The sequence below is a fragment of the Triticum urartu genome, chromosome 5A (assembly GCF_056163025.1).
Source record: "Triticum urartu cultivar PI428250 chromosome 5A, HENAU_Tu73, whole genome shotgun sequence".
NCBI lineage: Eukaryota > Viridiplantae > Streptophyta > Magnoliopsida > Poales > Poaceae > Triticum > Triticum urartu.
In genome coordinates this window covers 528,802,224-528,817,674 of record NC_141877.1, presented here as the reverse complement: position 1 = coordinate 528,817,674, position 15,451 = coordinate 528,802,224, and the positions used below count along the sequence as shown (strand labels likewise).

At 43.7% G+C, this 15,451-nt stretch overlaps 1 pseudogene; it reads left to right on the top strand.

Moving 5' to 3' along the window:
* Window positions 1–1,324: 1,324 nt before the first annotated feature.
* On the top strand, window positions 1,325–4,193 carry LOC147972496 (protein FAR1-RELATED SEQUENCE 5-like; annotated as a pseudogene).
* The last annotated feature ends 11,258 nt before the right edge of the window (window positions 4,194–15,451 follow it).

Below are 15,451 nucleotides of genomic sequence, written 5' to 3'. Positions count from 1 at the left end.
GAGATTCTATTTTCGTCGCTTCTGGAAGAAACGTCACCCTGTATATACTACAGTATCTGCCTAAGAAATAATTTCTCCACTTAATTATATATAGAACAGCCTCGTCAAAATCGACGAATGCTCCCCTGCTAGCGCAGAAATTGACCAAGGAGTGGTCCTCGCCTCACATAATCTATATAGTCTTACCTTTCTTTTCTTTTTGATGAAGACGGCTTCCTACATTTTCTTGACGATATCCAAACATGAACAAGTTAATGAGGACCGATGGTCACAGTCTAGGGAAATTCGAGTGATGCAACTGCAGACGCCAGACGGTGACTCTATCTTGTTTCCTTCGGCGAGCGCGTTCAGCCGAGCCATAACCAATTGACTCGTGTTATTAGATGTGGCAGGTGCATCCATTTGGCACTGTAATATTGAACACTATTTTGGTGATTCCCAGTCGTCTTAAAATTTCTTAGTTCTCGGTCCACGCCACGGACTGTGTTTGATCATGGTGCAATTCCTAATTCTGCTGTTGTTCCTTTTTAAAAAAAATCTGCTACTGTTCGGTTGGTCATACGCCCAAAGAGCCCTGCTCCAGTGCCCCCCCTAACCTAATTTCGGAGGGGTATTTTTGTCCCCGTGAATTCGTTTTTTTCCTGGCCCGTCGCAGCCCAGATCCAAGCCCTGTCTAGCCCTGTATAACCCAGACTGTATACGTACAGTACCTTGGTCCGAAAAAATAAACATCACACGACCCCACGTCCACGTAAGACCTGCCAAATCCAATCATTCACGCGAGCAGCTCCATCAATCTCGCGAGCATTGACGCAGCTCCATAAGTCACGTAGTAGATCTCCACCTGCGGCTATCTCGTCGCCGGCGATCTCGTCGGACAGCGGGCGCGACAACGTCGTGAATCTCCAACGATCGCGCACAGGTACCGCATCCCGCGCCCCCCCTCTAGTCTCGCTCGCGGCGACATCGAACGAACTGGCGCCGCGCCAGTGGCAGTGGTTAACCTAGCGGAGCGGGTAACCTAGCTACCCGGCGGCGCATGTGATCGTGGATCTTGTTCCGGTAGTGCTGCTCCTCGTGATCTGGGTTCACGTAGCGTCGGTTGTCGTCGGCTGTGCGCACCACCAGTATCGTTATTTCATGTGGCGGCTAACCTAGGTATCCGGCGGCAGAGGTAATCACAGATCTAGCTAGGTTTTGAGATCGTGCAGTTCCTCGTGATTGAAAGTGATTACGATGGGTGTCGTGTCCATCTTCCTTAATAAGTTTGGCAGATCTGAACGGCCTTGGTTGCGGTTGTTTACATAACATCCGTGATCGTGTGCTATGTGTTTTATATTTCATCATTGATAATGTTTGCACATGTGATGATACATAATATTGGTTGTAGGAAATGGCGGACGAGGAGTTAACTGATATCATGGTAGACATGGAGTTTGGAGAACTGATGAAAGACTGGATAGAAGATTGGTCAGATGATGAAAATTCAGATCGTGAAGATCGGTCAGAGAATGGGAACGAATGGGACGATCTTAATGTGAGTGGCATTGTCATGTTGTAATTTTTTGGTGGCATCCGACAACATTAAATCTTTGTGTTGAAAATTTATAGATCGATGAGCTTGATGATGATCAGGAAAACAACTCGGAGCTCTCGAATGAAGATTACATTAGTCAGGTACGTAAGTGAAATTTTTTGTTGACATGCAAATTGAATTTCTTCTGGAATATTATATGATAAGTAATTATGTATTTGTGTTGTATTTTTCAGTTCATTTCCGAATGTCATAATGCGTACGACTATTACGGTGAATCCGACGCAGAGACAGGCCTTAACGACGAATCATTAGATGCACCTGGTTGTGGGGAGTCCGAGTCGTCGGTCATCATGAGTGAGGTATGTGTGTAATCAATGTTCTATGGAAGTAAGTAATGTTAAACCTTAGAAATCTGTTTTCATGGCTGTGGTTTGATTGTGTAGGTGACACAAGATGATGGGGCAAAGAATGTCCAAGATACTACCAGTGCAGATGATAAGAGGGATATGTTCATGCAGATAATGGAAATGACCTTTACGTCTCACGATGCTGCGTATGATTTCTACAACAGCTATGCTAGAGATAATGGTTTCAACATTAGAAAGAATAAGGTCAGGTATAGCAAAACAGAGTCACGTCATATGCGTTATAGGCGGTTTGTTTATTCAAGACAAGGGAAACGTGACAGCAAGTTGCTAACCGAGGAAGGACACAGCCGTAGGCTCAGAGCCGAGACATGCTGCTTTTGCGAAGCGCACCTGACCGTCAAGCTTGACCAAAAGCGTGGGGTTTGGTATGTTGAAAGTTTTGAGGACAAGCATAGCCATATGTTGGCAGGACCGGACGAGGTACCTTTTCTTTGGTCCCACAGAAAAATCAAAGAGTACCAGAAGCATGAGATAATGTCCATGGGAGCTGCAGGGATTAGAATTCACGACATGATGGATTGCTTCATCAGCAAACATGTATGGTACGGTGGTGTTGGTTTTACCAGGCGTGAAATATACAACCTTTGCGCCAAGGAGAAGAGGAAGCTCCTTTCAAAAGGTGATGCTGCCACAGCCATAGGCTTCATGGCCAATAGGAAACAGAGGGATCCTAGCTTCTTTTTCGAGTACAGGCTAGATAAGGAAGGACATTTGAATAGGATGTTCTGGTGCGACTCCCAGTCTCGTCATGACTATGAGGACTTCGGCGACGTGCTTGTATTTGACAGCACGCACAAGATGAACCGCTATGGTATGCCATTCATACCTTTTGTTGGTCTTAACAATCACCGGAAGACCACTGTTTTTGGTTGTGCCATAGTTTCGGACGAGACCAAGGAGACATACGTGTGGCTTCTGCAGACTTTTTTGAGGTCCATGTGTCAAAAGATGCCTAAGAGTGTTATCACAGACGCCGACGCTGCGATGATCAAGGCAATTCGCGAAGTCTTGCCAGACGTGTGGCACCGTATATGTACGTGGCACATAGAGAAAAATATGAAGATTCACCTCAGTCACAAGTCCTTGAAGGAGTTCCGAACTCTTTTGTACTACAGCACGTCCACGACAACGTTTGAGGAGAGATGGCACGCATTTTCCAAAAGATGGCAGTCGGAAAAAACTATAACATGGTTGAGGCGGATGTATAAGAAGAGGAGACTGTGGGCCGTGACATATCTAACTGAGGGGTTTTGGCTTGGCATGAAAAGAAACCAGCGGAGTGAAAGCCTGAACTCATGCCTTCACCTCCACCTAGACGGTGAAATGACCCTGGTGGATATGATTTTGCACTATGAGCACGCCATTGTGCGTATCCGTGAAAACGAGGCGCGAGATGACTGCACGGCCTCACAGAGTTTACCGGTGCCAGTTACTAGCTCGAGGGAACTTGAGATAGCTGCTTCTCACGTCTTCACTCCAACAAACTTCTATATGTTGCAAGATGATCTTAGAAAAATTGACGGCATGGAGATTGTAGAAATTAAGCTGGGAGACGGATCACAGCAGTACATCGTGGCCTGGAAGAATAACCGGAAGCGCCGTTTTGGGTGGAGTATACACCAGTAAATTCCGCAGAAACTATAAGGTGCAGCTGCAGAAGAATGATTCGAAAGGGTCTACCTTGCAAGCACATATTCCATGTACTGAAGCACTTGAACATATCTGAAATACTGAAGTGTTTAGTTCTTATTCGGTTCACGAAAGAAGCAAGGTTGGGACTGCCCGCGAGGCGCACAAGCGATCTGTTGGGATTTGGTTGGACTGGGGCCGGGGAAAGAATGAAATATAGCCAGGTCAGTGTGTTAGCGTCTGAAGCTATGCATGCGGCATGCAAACACCCTGCTTTGTGGGATCAGTTACAGGAGAGTTTGAAGGCTGTGATAGCTAAGAGTGATGAGTATGATCTGCTACAGGGAAATTCGTTGAAGCAAATAAATGACATCAGTAAGTGTGCAGTTGAATATGTGGACGATGGTGAAGGCAACATGATTGAGGTTAAAGATCCAATGAAAGTGTCAAGCAAAGGTGCAACAAAGGCAGATGAGAGCTGCCCTGTCTCGAAAAATGGTAGACCACTCTCTTTTGATGAGTTGAAAACCCGGGGCGGCGCTTGCAAATTGGTAGGACACACTAGACGTAGCAAGAAATGCAAACTAAATCAGAAGTAAGTGTTTGTATGCATTGTGGATTATTAAAGTTTGTATCATTCATTAACTTAGCTTGTCTTCTATCAGGTGCAGAAAAGTGGAGAAGGAACAAGAGTAGAACACTTGCTTCAATTATTTACTGTGTTAATCGGCCGGCTCATACTTTGGCTAAGGTAGCTGTAGGCGCTTGTGTTTCTTTGGTTTGGAGGCTTTGGCCCCCTGATTGTATCCTTAGTGTATTAGCAGACGAGATCCCAGTCTTTGTTTAAATAAAGTAAGATGTTTCCCTGTAAACAAAAAATCAAAAAAATTCTTTACTGTGTAATGACCGGGGCTGTGTAATGACCGAGGCGGGAGGTAGAAAGAATATTATTGTACATTTCCCCTGCCCACGTCCTAAATGCCATTAAATAAGTAACTGTACCACTCTCCTCCCCACCACACACTCACCCACCTCCCACGGACGCCGGTTCGAACTCCCCTCTTATCCCCACCTACAGTAGATCGAGAATACCCTCGCCGGCGACCGCTGCAGCCGCCTCCATGGAGAGAAGCCTCGGCTGGCAGAGAGCGATGATGGACCTCACCGGCGATGATGAGGGGTGGCACGTGCAGTTGATGGAGGTGTGCGGCTGGTTCCCCAGCACGGAGATGTTGGTCAACCACGCGCGTGGCCTCGTCAAAGTCCTCACCGATGCCGAGAGGAAGCACGCCTTCCCCTATGGCCGCAGCTTCCCGCCGGCTGTCCTACTCGTGTGGGCAATGCGAGAGCCACGCTGAGCGACTCCCCTGTTCAGCGCGCAAGGTGGTGGATGTACCACTCCACCACCATGACGCTGCGGCCAGATTCAGCACGCGTCGCGTCAAGTGCGGATCACGTCGACGTCGAGCTCGCTGTCCCTGCGCCCGTCAGCCCGGACTACCAGGTCCGCCATGTGTCGAAGCCAGTGCTGCCGTTGGGCTCTGACGTCGTGGAGGACGACGTGGAGGAGGTACTGGTCATCCCTGATGACCATGAGGAGGGCGAGGAGGACGCTGTGCAGATGGTAGCGCCGGTCGCCGTCGAGGGTGGGAAGACAATGCCCATCGACGTCGAGCTCCTTCCCCTCCTCCCTGACATAGTAAAGGTGGAAGAAGAGGAGGTGGCTCAGGATCAGGTGGCGCAGCTGTCCAACAGAACGGTGGTAAAGAAGAAGGCTTCTCCATGTGTGGTGCGCCGCTCACGCCGCCTCAAATTTCTGAAGAAGTGAAGATGGGCACATTTGCTGAAGGAGGAGGAAGCTGCTGATTATCTTAAGTTAGGTATGTTGTTATATGTTTCAGCATATAAGTTAACATTATTTTGGGTTTGATGTTGGTTAGGTATGCTTTTATATGTAAGCATATAAGTTATGCAATCGGTGCAATCGGTACGGTTTGATCGGGTTCTTTGTGGCTGAAGAACTGAATATCTACTGCTCACCCTAAGTGCCAAGTTCAGTTAAATTTCTGAATATTGAATATGTATTGTTGCTTTGCTTCAGTGTTGCATGGAAGCTGCTAGATGCTGCTCCTATGTTGCAACAAGACAATGAACTAGTATTCTACATAAATCAATAGTGTTGCTAGGTGATGTGCCCATGTGCATCACATACCAAATATAGAACATGCCAAAAGTGCATTGTCTGTCAAATACAGGACATGCCAAAAGTGCATTGTCTGCCAAATATAGAACATGCCAAAAGTGCACTGTCTACCAATCATGATGGCCCCATGTTATTTATGCTGCAATCTCTGTTACACTTTGCCCATAAACTGAATAGCAAATAATTCAGCATCATTTCATTATGTCAATTATAATGATGTCAATAACTTTATGAACAATCTACTTGCTAACTATGACAGCAATCATAATGGCAAGCAGGCCAAGATACAGAAGACCTCCAAATCCTAAAATCCTATCCCTATAGAGCAATATCTCCTTGTGCATCTTAACCTTTGCCCTCTTTTCTTTCTCATTCCTTTTAATTTCAGCTTCATATTTTGTAATCTTAGTCTCCAGTTTCTTGTTCTTCATGGCAAGATACTTAATGACTGACTTTGCTTTGCTATCCCACTCCCCATCAACCCATTCAACATACTCAGAAGTGATATCATCCTAAATAAATCATGAGCAATTCAAGTCATTTTATAACTGAACTTGTCGCTGCAAGCGTTAAACACTGAACTTTTTTGCAGCTTGACCGCAATAGCAGTACTAGTTTGAAGATCATGCTCAGTAGACTAACCTCAAACACACATCCCCCGAGTGCGCTGCCAAAATTGTCTGCATCTATGCAGACACGGCCACTAGGAGTTTCCTGATGACCACATAGATGGAGCTTGTCATGGCCACAGGTGATGAATTATGGGCGTTAATGCTGGGATGTAAAGAACAACAGTAGAGAACTTACCTTTTTGCCACCAAAGTGTAGCACTGAAGAAACCCTAGCCGTGGGTTCTCCCAGGCCGCCGCCTCCCACGAAACCCCCGTCCCCTATTCCACTAGATCCGCCACCGCTGCCTCCTGTGCCACTAAATCCAGCCCACCTGCTTGCAGGACCCAGGGTTCGACCTAACTTGCGGTCGCCACCGCTCTTCTCGCCGCAGCCGCCGCTGCCTGACGCCCAGCTCGCTGTCATGCTTTCACCGTCGAGATTTGGAGGCGCAAATAAAGAGGTAGGGCTAGGGATTTGGAAAGGGAAACGAGAAAAGGGGAAAGATCGATGTGAACCTGGCAAAATGGGCTGGTGTAGCGCTGCCGGGAAGATAGCCCACCTGTGGGGCCCCTCACGTGGTTAGATGGGCCGTGCCTGGCATTATGGTGAGTACAGAAAAAGTTAATTATACATATAATAAAAAACGACGGGTTTGTAAAACAAACTAGAAAAACATGATGCCTGATAACACGCGATAGAGCCAACGAGCTGACATGACTAATTTTGATGAGTGTAATATTACATTTTGGCTCGATATATTTACTTATCTACCATGACTACTTTTCATAATAATGTGATGAGGGGGAATTACTAGGAGATTATGCAAGATGATGACATGCAGATAGCTAAGGCAGAATGCTAAGCTTGGTAGAGTTTAAAAAAAGTTAAGATTGTGAAAATTTTAATATGAAACTTACGAGAGCAGTTGAAGAGAAAAATAGACTATTATAAAAAATTGGAGAAGGAGAAAAATATTAAGCAAGAACACTTGATAAGTGAAGCCGTGAAAAATACAATTATAAAAAATTGGAGAACGAGAAAAATATTAAGCAAGAACAATTGATAAGTGAAGCCAAAACTTTATTGGTACGACCAAATTGTCTTCTTCGAGAGAATTTTATGACCGAATTGTCTTGTACGAGCGAATTGTCTGACAGACACATACACATGCATGTGCCCTGTTTATTACATAAAAATGATAGAACCCCTAAGATAATCATGCCGTCGAAACCTTCGACCAGACTAAATCCAAACCACTAAAACTTCAATCTTACATGCCGCATGAATTCTTCAGGCATGCCTTTTCCTTGCGATTTCGCGAATTTTGTTCTTCACACACTCCATCGAGTTTGAAGGTGACATAATCAACTCTGCGACGAAACGTTTTCTCCTTGCGTCAACGGTGGCCTGCAAAAAATGACATAAAGGTTGCATGAACCGAAGTTGCTACACCACCATAGTAGTTAGTCTACAAACGAAAATAACAGCATACCTGTGTAAATTGACGGGTGATTCGGTCCCCGTCCCAATGTTCTAGACATTCTGTGACAAAAAGGCCACAAGAGTTCCTGGTACATATGCAAACATTAGCGGTGGGCAATACAAACATGTGTGTTGTTGTTTGATTGTGCATGATGTCCAATTAACTCACCCATCCTCTTGCTGGGGTATGTCATACTCCTTGATAGGCCACTTACTTACGTCCGGATATTTCCCTGGTGTAATAAGATTTGCCTGACGCATATCGTATGCTATAACCATTCGCTATAAAGAGGATAGTGTTAAAGAACAATCATAAACAATATGTAAGAGCAATGGTACAAATGTTGGTTACATTACCAGTGCTTTAACAGTCCTCTCAGTCAGGTCCAGAGGATAGAGCGAATCGAGAGCTTGGAATTCTTTCTTGATCATGTGCATGACCACGGTCATCCAGTGGCTATTGTCGATATTCAACGCGATATACATCTACAGTGCAAAAAACCATTACGGATCAAAAGAAATACTTGATGAACTATCCTGTAGTGATGAATCACAAACATTACGTACCTTATCACGCACAGTATACTCTTTCATGACTCTATTAACTGCTCCAGCTTTGGTCAGAGCACTATCCATGTTGCAGGTCGATGGCAATGGATCGTCATGTGCGATAGCACAATCTACAAGGAATTTGGACCTCCACACTGGACAGAGGTAACGATCATGACCAACACGCAGCTCCAAATATCCCATATAAGCATCAATAACCTGCATAGAATATCAGCGCATTACATGTTGAAAGTTGAGACATAGATTATTGAGCATTTTAAAAATAGGACATGCAAGTAGTACTTACATCGTTCGACAACCATCTATGAGCTAGTACCGGTAGAATCCTTTCGGAAGTCAGAGTTATGCCATGCCCTTCACTGTAGTAATTTTTTTTCTTGTTCTTCTCAGTGCTAGCAGCTAACTCGACAAATGAAACAGCTGCATCAATTATTTCCGGCGTCAACTCATCTGCCACAACCTCCGGCACATTATCGTTCGAAAATAGAGCTGCATGAAATAATATGAACGTCAACAATGGTGATCATATGCATTGGTAGTAAATAAAAAAAATTAAGAATGTTAGTTACGATACCTCTAGTAGCAGTACTAGTACCAGAGGTTCTCTGACCACGGCTGGTACTCCTGCCGGGCTTGTCAAGTGCGTAGGGGGATTCAAATTTCTTGGGAACGGTCCGCTTCCGCTTACCGGACATAACCTCCTCATCCTTATCGATTGTTGCACCCTTTTTTCCATTCGCCTTAGCCATGAACTTGCTGACAGAAGATGGACAAATGTCTATGTCCGATGAAGGTGCTAGAGTAGAAGTACCAACCACCCAAGGGTTTTCCGGTGTACCCCCACATACATCATTACGCTTAACAGGTGAAGCTTCCTTGTGTCCATTCATCTTCGGTGGGGTTTTCTGTTTGTCATACTAAATCATGTGAACATTTCTAGACGTAAAAAAATTAAACGAGAAAATTATAGACAGAAAGATAAATACATAGTACCTCAGGTATGGTTTTATTGTCGGGAAGCACTGTCCATGTCTTCCTTGTACACGAATTCCTTCTTTTCATATGGACCATTCTCGAACGAATCCACTTCGTCCGGATCATTCTCCGCGGATGGCACGGCAGCAGCCGGCTTGTACATGACACCTGCTTTGTTCAACTTCTCCAACAACCTCTGCAATAGAAATATAAACTTAGTAATGGTAGCACGGTTTAAAACAGCAAACATACTGTAAACTATAAAGTTTGGGTGTGATACCTCAGCAACTTGATCAGGGATTTGCCTCATCTGGGTGTGTATGAAGTCCATGCACCGCTTCATTAGAAGCTCCATCAAATCTTCCGACAATGCGGCTGTCGTCGACTTCTTTGCGTTTCTAGTTGCAGGCTTGGTTTTTGGCTTCATGGTAGGCGCATTATTTGGGATGTTGGGCTCCTGAGCACTATACTCCTGGGTGCACGTGATATTATTTTCGATCTGCATGCGATATTGAAGTACATGTGATGAATAAAAAATAAATAGTATTAAGTTACAAAACATTTAAGAAAGACGAAACACAATGACTTACCCTTACGTTACCACGGCCGCGCCCATTATCATAGTTGAACCTATCTCTCCTAGTGGCTGCACCTTCTGTCCAGTTCCTCATAAGAGGTTGTATGGACAAGTTGGGATTATAGGCGCATTCGCCTTCGACCCGTTGCACCTTCTCCCAGTACAAGTACTACAAAAAAATATAAGGATTTAGAGTTAGTAATACATCACATAAAATTGCAATGATATGATAATTGACATTATGCAACAAGTCTCATATGTGTACCTGCAAGAGAGCCAAATTGCCTTTCAGCCATTGGCAGAGGTGTTTGCCTTTCTTCACTATGCGAAGGCAATCAAGGAGAACACGCATGGTGAAGACATTCCAGTTAATCTTTGAAATACGTTTCACATCTTCGACCAAAGCATAGTACTGCTTTGGCACAATCTTGCTCGACATGGGATCAATAATTGTTCCTAACAGGACAAGCACTACTTTGCGAAGGAAATCATCATCGGTGGCTTTACTTTTAATTATGTCCTCAATGAGATTATCTATCACTATGTTTTCTGATGTCTTACTGAGAAATTGTGGCGGCACCCGCTCCTTCATGTCCTCGCCTTCTTCAGTCAGAATGTCCGAAGCGGACAGTCCTTGGTTCTCGAGGTTAAAGATGCACTCGACGTCGACCGCACCGAGAGTCACCTCCCTAACCTGCTCTTATATAATGAATCTGCCCGTGCTGGCCTGAAAATTCTCAATCATATACCTAATCAGCAGGGTACGCATCTTAATAGATAGTATCTGCAGCATGCCGCGCAATGATGTATCAGCCACTCTAGCGCGTTGACCGCTCGATAGATCTGCAACAAGCTTGCACCATTTTTCAACTGCGCATACTATTTCTCCATTCAGCTCGTCCATCCGGTTGAAAGAAAATATATAACTTCGTGACATTAGCTAACACTAAAGAAAAAATAACAATAGGCATGCAAAAATATAAAACTTTCTGGCAGTAGCTAACAGTAATGCAAAAATAACACTAATGGAAATACAAAACGATCACCATGTATACTGCAACATGCAGCCAAGTGTGTGCTGACATGAGGCAATAAAAAAATAACTACAATTGGTAATTGAATTTACTTGCATCTGATCAAGTTCTTGGAGTATCATATAAATTATATAATCAATAAATTTAATATGGTAAACTGTTACTAATTCGTCTGGTTGTCTTACTAACAGGGTGACAAATTGTTCAGCTTTAAATAAACTAGAGTCTATAGCAATGGTACCTATTTGAGGTTCATCAACATCTAATGTTAATAACTCTTTAATGTTCTATGTGAACAACAATATAATTGGATCGTGTGAAAAAAATATAATTGGATCTTATGACAAAAAATGTATTGCATCATGCTTCTCGAGAAACAACATCTTATTCTACCATGCTATGAAAGAACCAAAGAATGTTTTCATCTACGCCATCTGGTCAGAACGCATCTACTCGAGTTCATACTAGTTGAAAATATGTGGTAAACCTAAGTCCATCAAAGCAACGAGACGGAGGAAGTAGCTTGCTATGAAGGCGCGAGGGAAGGAGGACAATTTACTTGATCGGTCGACGAAGATGAAAGAAGTCGGCGATGCGTTCTCGACGTAGTTCGTCGAGGTCGGCCTGCACGTGCGGACGACCTTGATCTTCTCGGAGTTTTTGTGGCGTGTGGGATGCGGCGGACGGAGCTGTCGACGCCTCATCGGCAGGAGTCGATCTAGTCGACGACATGTGCGAGGAGGAGGAGATTATATACGAGGTCGACGCCCAGGTCATCGTAACTTCCCTGTGGCCAATCTCGCGATCTATATTTTCCTCCGTTGAAGCGAGGCTGAACGCGCTCCTCAATCGTAGGGATTAGGAACATATGGATTAACACAATCCCAGAATTGTGTAACAGAACGGCAACTACTCCCGTGATCGACGTGCGTGTGATCGACGTGCATGGAAAGCGCAGCGTTGTGGGCTCCACAATATGGATCCGACACTTATTTGCGGTCTGGGCCGGCCCACCTACCTGCATTGTTTCTTCCCTCAAAATAAATATCATTGGTTCATCCCTAAAAAAAACTCTTTGTGACACGTATTAGTTATTGTATACTTGTATATGTTCAACAATATTTATAGTATCTCTATCATTTCTACAATATTATACATGCATCGAGTGTCGGAAATGAATGATACTTGTCATGCATGCATGCCATGGTCATCGTAGGTTACGGATTAAGTTTGGGATCATTTCGTGAGATCATAGGTTACGCCTAAACCACTTTCAGACCTGCCCTCCGGCAGACCCGAATGGTCCTGCTTGTACATGGTGCATGTGGAAGCATGCATGAGATGACCCCAACTTTTGGGAGCATGTGGGCTTGGCCAATGTGGTCCCCCAGGCAAGGTGTGCACGAAATCGGACACAAAACGCACGTTGCGTCACGTGGGGGCAGTGTTGTAGGGTTTTGTCGCCAGAAAACCCTAGAAATTGCATCGAGTGTCGCAAATGAACGATACTTGTCACGCATGCAAGCCATGGTCATCGTAGGGTATGCATGAAGTTTGGGATCATTTGGTGGGACCGTCAAGGAAAACCAATTTCAGACCTGACCTCCGGCAGACCCGAATGGTCCTGCTTGTACATGGTGCATGTGGAAGCATGCATGAGATGACCCCAACTTTTGGGAGCTTGTGGGCTTGGCCAATATGCCCCCCCAGGCAAGGTGTGCACGAATTCGGACACAAAACACACGTTGCGTCACGTGGGGGTAGTGTTGTAGGGTTTTGTCGCCGGAAAACCGTAGAAAATGCATCGAGTGTCGCAAATGAACGATACTTGTCACGCATGCATGCCATGGTCATCGTAGGCTATGCATGAAGTTTGGGACCATTTGGTGGGACCGGCAAGGAAAACCAATTTCAGACCCTGATCTCCGGCAGACCCGAATGGTCCTGCTTGTACATAGTGCATGTGGGGGCATGCATGAGATGACCCCAACTTTTGGGAGCTTGTGAGCATGGCCAATGTGCCCCCAGGCAAGGTGTGCACGAGTTCGGACACAAAACACACGTTGCGTTACGTGGGGGCAGTGTTGTAGGGTTTTGTCGCCGGAAAAACCCTAGAAAATGCATCGAGTTATGGAAATGAACGATACTCGTCATGCATGCTTGCCATGGTCATCCTAGGGTGTGCATACAGTTTGGTCTGAATTGGTGAGACCGAGAAGATAAACCTGCTCCTAGTACATGGTGCATGTGGAGGTATGCATGCGACTATCCCAACTACATTTGATTTAATAATATTTCAAGTATCAAACAGAAAATAAAATTTATAATTTGCAATGAAGAATTGAAATAATGAAGAAGTGCAATATAACATAGCATATTATCTTACATTTTGGAAATATTTCGAATATAAAGAAGAGAACAAATATTAGAATGAAGAAGTGAAATAAAACAGAACATTTTATCTTACAAACTAAAAATATTTCAAAAATAATAAAGATAAGAAATATTAGAATTAACAATTAAAATAAAACACACCATTTTAGTTTATATTTCGTAAATATTATCAATATACAAAAGAGAACGAACAAATGAAATAAAACACAACATAATTTGGCATATTTTTTAAATTTTAGTAAACACTTTTAGAAATAATATAGAAAAAAGAGATTTGATTTTAAATTTTAGAAATATAAACAAGAGAAGAAACAAAGAAAATATAAAACATATCAGCGTGCGGGTAAGGCTGTCCTGGGCCAGCCCGCCCGAATTGGGCCCAAGGCGGAGCCGCGCAGGGCACATCGCAACGCACAGCCGTTGGGTGGTGGGATTTTAGTCCCACCTCGCCAAGCGAGGAGCGCCGCACTGGTTTATATACCCGGCTGCGACTCCTCTAAGAAGCTCCTATCAATTGCAGGTAGTACATTGCCTAACTCTCGTCCCCTCTGCCCCGTGGGGCCTACTAGTAGCAGAGATATTCTGCACCACGGGCCTGCATCCTGGTCCATGCACCGCAGGGTTCCTAGTCGTATGGAGGCCGTGGAGTATGAATTCTCCTGCTCTGGTAGGTGGGCACTTTTTTTGGCATATTGCCATGTGTATTGATCTTCAAATCACACACTAAATTATACACATGCTCACTTGCATTCAATACACAATTTTTTTGTGCATACATGACAAGTTAATGTTTTGACCTTCAAGTCATCTAATAAATTTTACACATGCTCACTTACATGTAATACACATGGATATTAATTGGATTTCAACAAAAATGAGGTCGTGGTGTATGAAATCTACTACCACATGCATGCCATGGTCATGGTACGGTCTGCAAAAAGTTTGGGATCTTTTGGTGGGACCATCAAGGAAAACCTTTTCCAAACTTGCCCTCCGGCAGACCCGAATGGTCCGGCTTGTATATGGTGCATGTGGGGGCATGCATGAGATGACCCCAACTTTTGGGAGCATGTGAGCATGGCCAATGTGCCCCCCAGGCAAGGTGTGCACGAGTTCGGACACAAAACACACGTTGCGTCACGCCGCGGCAGTGTTCTAGGGTTTTATCACCGCAAAATGCCTACAAGATGCATAGAGTGTCGGAATTAACGGTAGTTGCCGGGCATGCTTGCTATGGTCATAGTAGGGTGTGCATAAAAGTTTGGTATCAATTGGTGAGACCGAGAAGAAGAACCTGCTTGTAGTACATGGTGCAAGTGGAGGCATACATGCGATTGTCCCAACTATATTTGATTTAATAATATTTCAAGTATGAAACAGAAAATAAAATTTATAATTAGGAAAGACAACCATGAAAAGTGAAATATGAGAGAACATTATATCATACATTATTTAAATTTATAACTGTCAGAACAAAGAAAAGAGGAGAATATAGAAAACAGAAGAAAAAATTTGAATGAATAAGTGCAATCAAAGACAACATATTATCTTACATTTTGGAAATATTTCAAATATAAAGAACAAAAAAAATATTAGAATGAAGAAATGAAATAAAACAAAACATTTTATCTTACAAACTAAAAATATTTAAAAAATAATAAAGATAAGAAATATTGGAATGAAGAATTGAATTAAAACACAACATTTTAGTTCATATTTCGTAAATATTATCAATATACAAAAAAGTATGAACAAATGAAATAAAACACAACATAATTTGGCATATTTTTAAAATTTTAGTAAACAATGTTAGAAATAAAATAGAAAAAAGAGACTTGATTTTAAATATTAGAAATATAAACAAGAAAAGAAACAAAGAAAATATAAAACTTATCAGCGAGCGGAGTAAGGCTGCCCTGGGCCAGCCCGCCCGATTGGGCCCAAGGCGAAGCCGCGTAGGGCACATCACAGCGCATAGCCGTTGGGTGGTGGGAGTTTAGTCCCACCTCG